General features: G+C 55.2%; 1 long non-coding RNA gene across 1 annotated transcript; it reads left to right on the forward strand.

The window, feature by feature from the left end:
- Nucleotides 1–4500: 4500 nt before the first annotated feature.
- Nucleotides 4501–6926, forward strand: LOC141978615 (uncharacterized). Its single transcript, XR_012636408.1, has 3 exons — nucleotides 4501–4593; nucleotides 5435–5588; nucleotides 6836–6926. It is a non-coding gene; the product is annotated as an uncharacterized LOC141978615 (long non-coding RNA).
- Nucleotides 6927–7332: the final 406 nt, after the last annotated feature.

Consider the following 7332-nt stretch of genomic DNA (forward strand, 5'->3'; position numbering starts at 1 on the left):
CTTGTTTTAAAGGGCTCGGGGAGCATGGACACGAGGATGGAGTCGCATGTCTGTAAGGGGTGGGGCCTGCCAACACGAGCGAGCCAGCTCCAGTGGGCAATTCGCCTCTGACCTATCCCCCCTTCTAGTGAAATACCGAAGCCTTCCTTCCGCTGGATGCTTCTGAGCCCAGCCCAGCCCATGGGCCAGAGCTGTCCACAGCCCTGTGCGTGTGCTGTCCCTGGTCTCACTGACGGTGTGCATCGGCACTCAAACCCAGTGCAGACTTCAAAGCCTGTTGGCCCATAAACCTCACCTCTCTAGGTCATTTTCTCCCACAAAGAAACAATGCATTCCAATAGCCTTGTATAAGCTGGCAAAGCATCCATTGTGATCTGAGAGCTGCTCACCCCCACCTTCTCGGGGAAGGGGGAGAGCTAGGAGATCCAGTCCAGCTGGAGCCGTGGTGCTCTCAGGACTCAGCACTCTCATGGGCCCTTCGTGTTGCATGTGTGATTCAGGGAATACTATGATTGTCTGATGGAGCTGCCCATTCCCTAGCCCTGTGTGCACCTCTCTGTGATGGGACTTCACCCCAAGAAGCCAATGTGCTGCATGCAGCTAAATATTTCAGCCCCCCTCCAGCCCCGGTGAGGAAGGCAGAGTGAGAGGAATTTCATACACAGAGAACCCGCTAGACTGTTCCAAAGCTAGGCAGAGAGGGTGGGACAAGGGGGTCTCTGAGGCCCTCAGGCTGGGCCTAGCTCACTGCCATGCCCCTCTCAAGGAGTGGTTTTGCCTTCTTGACATATATTCACCCTTACCCAAATAATGACAGGTTTCAGAGTAGCAGCCATGTTAGTCTGTATTCGCAAAAAGAAAAGGAGGACTTGTGGCACCTTAGAGACTAACCAATTTATTTGAGCATAAGCATCCGATGAAGTGAGCTTTAGCTTATGCTCAAATAAATTGGTTAGTCTCTAAGGTGCCACAAGTCCTCCTTTTCTTTTTCCTAACCCAAATGTATCCCATTGGCTACAGGGAGCTCCAAGCTGGGACAAGTTCACCTTGATGTCTTTCTCCAGCCGGCGGATGGTTGCAGAATCTCTCCTGGGTTGCAGAATCGCTCCTAGCCAGGGCTGGCTTTGATGCAGCAGCCTGGGGACGGTGCCCCATCCTAGCTGGGCAGGGCTCATGCCCTCCTTGCCTGGCCAATCCCATCGGGCTCCCCTTGAATATGTCCAGGACGCGATGGCTGCAGCCCTGCAGCCGCTGCACAGCCATGGGCACAGTAGACCTGTGTGTGGGTGTTCGTCTGGCTCCAGGGCTGGGGAGGGAGGAGGAGACCCGGGAAAGAGCAGCAGCAAGCCGTTCGCTGAGTAGACAGGACTGGGCTGGCAGCTCCAGGCGCATTCCCAGCTCCGCGGAGAGGGACCTCAAGGCTGGCTGGACTGGGTCTGCGCTTCCCTCCGAGCCAGGCTCCGGGCAAAGCGTTGGTGACTGGGAGACCCAGCGTGTGTGTGATTACCCCAAACCTTCCTGCAGGCGCCGGGGGACTGGGTGGCACCTGGAAAGACCATGGAGGTGTTTCCTTTGGGCCAGCTCCAGCCTGGCCAGGCTCCAAGCTCAGCGCTCCCCTGCCAGCCTCGTGAAGGGTCCTGGAGGAGCCAGAACACAGGGCAGGGGAGGAGAACGTAACCCTGCCGTGGGGCTGGGGCTGCTTTGCAGCCGAGGGCGGTGGGGGGCTGCGTGGGTGCTCCCGCATGGGCACTGCTGCCCGCCAGGGGACGGACGGCTGGGCCAGCACAAGGGGCCTGTGTTTATACCTGGCGCAGACAGAAGCGCTAGCGCCGCACAGCAGCTCGTGAGGATCTGACGGGCTCCATCCCCAGCTGCGCCCTGACATGGCCCAGCTCTGTGCCTCAGTTTCCCCCTCTGTAGAACAGGAGGTTAGCGACACCAACCCTCCGGCTGTCCCGCTGCAGGACTGGGCCCTTGGTGGCATGGTTCTGGAGGATAGCTTCATGCAGCCAGGGAAGGCTGGCATCAAGCTGTCTGTGTTTTCAAAGGCCCTCCAGCTCCCTGGCTTTGATTCCACCTGGCAGTTCCTGTGGTCCTAGACAGCAGCAGGTTCAGGAGACTGGGTATTCTGCACTTGTTAGACTCTGCATTGAGCTCTGGGAGCGGGCGGGGAGAGTGGGTGGGTGGGTGGGGGAGGGTATGTCTACACTGCAGTGAAACCCACAGCCTGGCTGTTTTTCCCGCTGAAGGATCAGGAAGAATTTGGCTTGACACTTTTCTCTCTCTCTCCCTCCCAAGCTTTCATCCTCTTGCCCATCCCCACTGGATCTGAGTGCCTCCCCCGTGAATTAGATTGGCCTCGGGAGGTTTCTGGCAGACTTCCTTTCTACATCCCCTGGGTAGGATTTATTCCCCCTGATTAAGACTGGGGTTCCTGGACTTGTCAAAGCCTCTTTCTTGAGATAAGGGAGGAGCCAAGATGGGCAACCCAGGTAAGAGGCGGCTTGCAGGGCTGCCGGGAGAGCTTCCCTGGGAGGAGGCCACTCATTGATAAATCCATCCCTCAACTTTCTGGCATTCTTCCAGGTTGGAGACGTCGTGGGAGGGATCTTAATCAGGCTCGACAACAGCTGTGATCCCAGAGCCAAAAGAGTGCTCAGTGCTACGGCCTTGCTGGCTCGCTCCCACCCCCAGGACGTGGTTCTAACCTGTGTGGCTCACAGGCTCTCATCACACAGGGGGAACCGGAGCAGCGTGCGCTTTACCACTCAGTGGCGTTATGCTCTGATGCTGCCTGGCTTTAACCGGGGGTCCCCACCCCCTGTGTGTCATTGCCAGGGGAGGGCAGTGTGCGCTCAGCTGCCATTTCACTGCTTGGCAACGTAGTGAGCAGGGTGCAGGACCCCGACAAACCCTTGGTGCAGCAGGAAATCATCCACTGCTTGCTCCCCCTGCTGCTGCATCTTGAAGACCAGGATGAGAGTGTGAAACTGGTAAGTGCCACGGTCATTATTGCCTTAAGAGCAAAGAGCCAGTATCCCCTGGGGCCCCCACTCCATTCATCGCCAGAGCCCCTTGCCCAAGTGGAGTCTTCTCCTCCCTGCTTCACTCCATGCTGGAGCCAAGTGCCTCATCCATCCTCACAGCCCACAGCACAATTTGGAAGAAAAGCCTTCTTCTGGGAAAGAGGAGGGCTATAGCGTACTGCTGCTGGCCCCGGCACGGCCCAGGGCCTGCGTCCCCCTGAAGTGCGCGGCCCCGGGCAACCTCCCCAAACCATCCCAAGGACAGGACGGCTCTGGCTCTCTCCAGCCAACTCCCTTTCCTCTCCTCAGCACGCTTCTGTGGAGAACAAATTACAGGAATCTCCACTGGCAGGAAAAGCAGGAGAACAAGGGACGGGGAAGGTTCCGTGTCCCCCAGACTATCCCTCTCTCAGGGAGAACCCTCTTGGTCTCCTCTTCTCTTGCAGTCATGTAAACTGACGCTCTTCCGCTGCGCAGTCTTCCTCAGGTGGGCTCATTTGAAGACGCTCTCCCGCAGCATGGCCTGGGATGGCTCCTCACAGCTCTTGAAGTGTGTCTGGATCTGCTTGGTAGGTGAATTCCTTGTGCCTTGAGAGTGCTGAATGGGAACTTGAGGAAGACCTTTCTAACCCCACACCCTGAGTACCCATCCGCTTCGGTCGGGCTGCAGGACTCCGTTCCAGGCTCTCTGCTGGCTCATTTCGGCAGGAGTTACAATCCATTCACATTGTTGACATTTTTCTCCACAATTCTCTGACCTTCAAACTTTTGTCTTTTCAAATGAAAGCTGAGGTTCTGGAGAACACAATAGGAACTTCAGAGGGGTGCTGCTCTGGTGTATGGGTTCATATTGGCGGTTGCCATGGCCTGGCTATATGCTTTGGCTTTCCTGGACTATTTGCTGTGGGAAGAACATGTCATTTCTATATTGTGCATTTCTTCCTTCTTTCTTCCTAGATGCAGAACAACGAGAGCCACATCCCCAAATTCCTGTTCCAGGCCTTACAGTACCTGGAAAGCTCACAGAAAACAATAAGACATTCAGCAGCCCGATTCATTGGCAAGCAGAGCACATTCACTTGATCTTTTCTCAATGTTTCCTTCAGATCCCTTTTCTGGATGGCTGCTCTGTTCCCATCAACAGCACCAGAATCCTAAAATGCGGGTGTGTGTGTGTGTGTGTGTGAATTAACATGTATTCCAAGATGAAGGGAGCAACTTAGCTGAATCGACTGCACCAACTTCCCCCGCCCACAACAACTCTTTGGCTGCGCCTAGGGGAAACCAGCAGGATGTGAATTCAATCTCCTGTGGAAATCAGCCTCTCAGTAACTTCTGGGCCTCTGATGCTTTCTCGAACCTGCTTTGTGAACAGATGTAAGGAATGTCTGGAATTTCCCAAGGGTGTCTTGGGGGAATGGCTGCGTCATTAGCAGTTTTCAGCGAAGGATGTGAAAAGCCATGAGAGCCATTGTATTCATACTATGTCTAGGAAATACTATCCACCATTACTGCGATTTGTTGTCTGAAACAGTGAATGAAGATGGCATCTCCCACCTGTATGAAGGTAAGGAAATACCTCTGTGTGTTTGGGCCTCTGTGGGAAGCACAGGGGTGCAGCCCAGGGCCTGAACACAGCTTTGCATGTGTCCCTCTCAGTCTAAGGACAGCCTTGAAGGAAGAAGGATGGTCACGCGAGCTTTCATCAAGGTCCCACAATCTGTGTACGGGAGCAGGGGAATTCCATCCCTAGCTCCTAGTGTAGACGTAGCCTTAGAGCTGTGTGGGGAGACTGTCTTCATCAAGGTCAGAAAGTCTCTAAAGGAAGGCCTGACCGAATTGAAAAGGGCTCTTGTTATTAAGGATGATGATGCTGATGACGATTACCCTCTATAGGGAAAGATTCATCACCTGCCCTCCCTGGAATGGAGTGATTGCAGGCCAGGGAACTTCACTCCGAGATTGGTTATCAGCTCCTAGGAAATCCCATGAGGGCACATGGGTAACACTTTTCCCTGTGAGCTCTTCAGGAATGAAGGCACAGGGCCACAAAGGATTTCAGGAGACGTTAGGAGCCGAAATCCCTTTGTGGTTCTCGGCCTAAATGTTGGATGGTTTAACGTGGCTGCTGCTGTCACTTTCCTGTTCCATCCAAAGAACAAGTGCCCCCAACCTTCTGTGTGTACGGGTGTGTGGAGGAGTGTCTGCCAGCAGAGGGGGAAGTTAGGCAAGAATGGGGTCTCCTCTCTGTCCAGGGCTATTTTGGGAGGAGCGGAGTTGTTGTTCTTGTGCCCTTAGAATCTTGGGGAGCTAATAGCAGGGGGCAATGGCCATCGGAAGTGGAGGTTTCCTAGGTACCAGTCACATCAGCACCATGGGGTTTTCAACCCATTTCCTCTTGGTTTCAGCTTTTCACGAAGTGCCTTTGAAATCAGACAGGACTACGTGGTACATCCTCAACAGATATTATAAATGTTTGCAGAAGCTTGGAAATCTCGTGTCGGGTTCTGCATTCGACTAGGGAACCGGGACCGACACCGAAGAGCTCTTTGTCCTGCTCTGGTAAATACAACAGACGCTTCTCAACTTTTTGGTGTCCCTAGCCTCTGTTTGCCAGAAGCTGGGAATGGGGGACAGGGGACTGATCACTAGATGATTGCCTGTCCCTTCATTCCCTCTGGCATTGGCCACTGTCGGAAGACAGGATACTGGGCTAGATGGACCTTTGCTGTGGCCTTTCTTATGTCCTTATGTTTGGAACCGGGGCTGAACAATGAGGTGGATATCAGCAGATGACCCAAAATGATGTCAATTAGTTGGGCCTAGAGAAGACTTTGAAGAAGTTCAAAGGGATCGAAGAAAGCCATGTCACTGGGCAGCACCACGGCAGATGAAAACCAGCGCTGACGAAGGCAGGGCCATACACAGAAAAGCAGTGAGGTGAACGACTCCTCCATATCGCTGGTGTCAGAAGCCAAAGCACGGCTGGCTGGGCCCAGTGGTTGGAGCAGTGGCGCTGGGGCCTCGTGCTCAGAGTGGTGGAGGCCGAGCCGAGGGGAGCCAAGGGTTGGAGCCGGAGTCAGGAGTCAAGAGCAGGATTGGAACAGGCTGGGGAGTAGGGCAAGGGCCGGATTAACGATCCCCGGCCAATGGGAGCTGCGGGGGGGCAGAGCCTACAGGCAAGATGTGCCCTCAGGACAGAGATTCCCGGTGCGGTGCTCATCGCAGCAACGTGGCTGGTGAGGGAGAGGAACGGCAGTGTGCGGAGCCGCTTCGCCCCCACCCCAGCCAGGCAGAGCTGACCCGGCCGCAACACAGCACGCAGGGGTTTAGGGGCTGCAGCCCAGGCCCCCCTTAGCCCTACTCCTTTCCTGAGTGCACCATTGCCCCACTTCTGCCCCATTCCCACACACTGGTACAGGGCAGAACCCTGGAGCTGATCTCTGAAATCTCTCTCACTAGAAGGAAGTCACTGCAAAGGCAGGACAACCCCACCTTTGGGCACCATGGAGGACATCTCATCCCACTGCACAGAGCCCTACATTCACACAGCTTCTCGCATGTGATTCCCTCACTCATCAGAGCCAGGCGGAGAGAGGAGAAATTCTCCCAGACTCCCTTTTACCTTTGCCAGCCCACAGGGGAGCGGAGGTTGCGGGGGGTTGGGTGCTCTCTTTCAGAAATGCCAGCTCTCAGGGAAGTTGCCAATGAGCATCAGCAAAGTGGGGTGGGGTTGTGCTGTGGAAAACTACCCTGCTTGAAGGTTTTGTTCTTCTCATTTGGGTTCCTGCCCTTTCTCCCTCTTCCAGACATCGAGAGGCCAACAGGAGCCAATTGAGCCCACCACTGATCCCATCTCTTGTGAGACGGCAAAGCAGCTTTGCATGGGAAGGAGGAGACAGAAGAGGCTGAGCAGCATGTGCCGGGCTGTCCCAGCCACACAGAACCCCATAGTCTAAGCGGAGAAAGCCAAGCCCCTCCCCAGACCGGCCAGACATGCTCCAACTGGAGCACCAGAGTGTAAGGGAGCAGCTCAGCTCACGCTAGGCAGACCACTGAAAATGGAGGATGCACACTGTAGGCTCCAGTCCAGAAGCAGCTCAAGCCCCTGACTGCAGAGCCCCGAGGCGCTGAGACCCAGCTGCTTCCCCGGGGGCCTGCAGACATGCAAGGGAGATCGGAGTCTCTGGGAGTTTCCCACGCCGGGAATCCGGAGACCCCCAGCCCATGGCCTAGAGACATCTCCTAGGAAGTAACCTGGGTGAACTAGACATTCTCATCCCCAGTGCTGGATCCCCAGTGACTC

The sequence above is a fragment of the Natator depressus genome, chromosome 27 (genome assembly GCF_965152275.1).
Source record: "Natator depressus isolate rNatDep1 chromosome 27, rNatDep2.hap1, whole genome shotgun sequence".
Taxonomy (NCBI): domain Eukaryota; kingdom Metazoa; phylum Chordata; order Testudines; family Cheloniidae; genus Natator; species Natator depressus.